General features: G+C 33.3%; 1 pseudogene; it reads left to right on the top strand.

Moving 5' to 3' along the window:
• The first annotated feature begins 1282 nt into the window (after positions 1-1282).
• LOC111550188 lies at positions 1283-1659 on the top strand (annotated as a pseudogene).
• Positions 1660-1955: the final 296 nt, after the last annotated feature.

The following is a 1955-nucleotide window of genomic DNA, read 5'->3' as shown; positions in this document are numbered from 1 at the left end:
ATCATCTACTTATTGAAAAAGTCAAGCATGCACTAGGGTATGTTTATGTATAATATGGTTTCAGATATTAGATTTGAATGGAAAGTTTGTCACTATATTTAGCTTTTTTGGATTTTCTTTAGTATAGTTTGCATGCGAATATTCATGGTAAGTGATATATCTTTTTTATAAAAAATAATGAGCTGTTTTACAATTCAAAGAAATATTTAAGAAGTAGAAACATGTTAACATACATAAACACATTCATATGGTCATATGAAGGGACGGAATGGGTACTATTTCCCAACAGTTTTCTTTTTTTTTCTCTTGAATTATTTTTCATTAATCTGTCTTGTCTCCAGTTCTCCTCTATAGATCCAGGATAAAGGTCATATGTGGGATGGGTGAAGGAGGAGGTTAGGTTGTGCCAAAATCCAATATTTGCTCCCTTGCTATCACAGGCTTTCTTCTGACTTATGTATGGCAGTAATCAATGATTAATACCTGTACCTTAATCAATGATTAAGGCTTCTTAGATAGAAGAGATGTAAAAATAACAGGGTATCAATGGCACAAGTATAAAGTGATACTAAGGAGAGTTCACATAGAATCTGCCAGACCAGATATACTCCAAAAATCAGAAAACTGCTCTCCTTGAAGAATGATCATCAGTCAATTGAGCTGTATTATTAGCACAAAGATTTATAAAAACTAGGTTGATGTAGATTTGGTAAGAAAATAACTGGAGTTTCTGGATCTGTTTAATGTTTAACTGCTCTCCTTGAAGAATGATCATCAGTCAGTTGAGCTATATTATTAGCACAAGGATTTTTAAAAACTAGGTTGATGTAGATTTGGTAAGGAAATAACCGGAGTTTCTGGATCTGTTTAATTTTTAGCTCTGTTACATAAAAACTATTTTATTTTAGAGGATATGAAACATCTGAAGACTCAGCCTCCTCATTTGAAAGCTGTGGACAATGTCTGCCTTCATAGAATGCTATAGGTATTAAAATAGAAAGTATAAAATGAGCCCTTAGTGCACTAACAGACAAATGGCTAGAATATGATAAAAGCTCCTCTCTTTCCTTTGTGTGCATACTCTATGAGTGAATGGAATTGGTAGTATTAAAGAACATATTACCATAGACATTTTCGACTTTTTATACCTTTTATCATAGTTTTTATAAGAATTGCTAGTTAATATAAAAAAATAGTTGGATTAATTACCTTACTCAAACTGAAAAGGCCAGGCTTAAAATATATATATATATATATTGCTTTCCAACTTTGACCCAACAGAATGGCTCCCGCAAAGAAGGGTGGCCAGAAGAAAAAGGGCCGTTCTTCCATCAACGAGGTGGTGACGCGAAAATACACCATCGATATTCACCAGTGCATCCATGGAGTGGGCTTCATGAAGCGTGTCTCTCGAGTACTCAAAGAGATTCAGTAATTTGCCAGGAAGGCGATGGGAACTCCAGATGTGCACGTTGATACCAGGCACAACAAAGCGGCCTGGCCGAAGGAATAAGGAATGACCCATACCTTATCCGTGTGCGGTTGTCCAGAAAACGTAATGAGGAGGAAGATTCACCAAATAAATTCTATACCTTGGTTACCTATGTACCTGTTACCACTTCCAAAAATGTACAAACAGTCAGTGTGAATGAGAACTAATCACTGTTCGTCAAATACGTCAAATACAGTTACAAAACTGCAAAAAAAAAAAAAAAAAAAAAAAAAAAAAAAGGCCAAAAAGTCAACTAAAAGTTACCATAATTTATTTTACTAAATATAATAAAAAAAGATTTGTCCTATTTCAAGAATCTTAAATGACATAGGAAAATGTCCATGACATAATTATAAAAATTAGTATATATAACTACATAAAATATTATCCCAGTGTAATAGATAATAAGCAAATACAGAATATATCATATCTGACTAGAAGGAAATGCACTTTAACATAACAA

Source organism: Piliocolobus tephrosceles, chromosome 8 (genome assembly GCF_002776525.5).
Source record: "Piliocolobus tephrosceles isolate RC106 chromosome 8, ASM277652v3, whole genome shotgun sequence".
Taxonomy (NCBI): domain Eukaryota; kingdom Metazoa; phylum Chordata; class Mammalia; order Primates; family Cercopithecidae; genus Piliocolobus; species Piliocolobus tephrosceles.
This window is presented reverse-complemented; position numbering and strand designations above follow the sequence as displayed.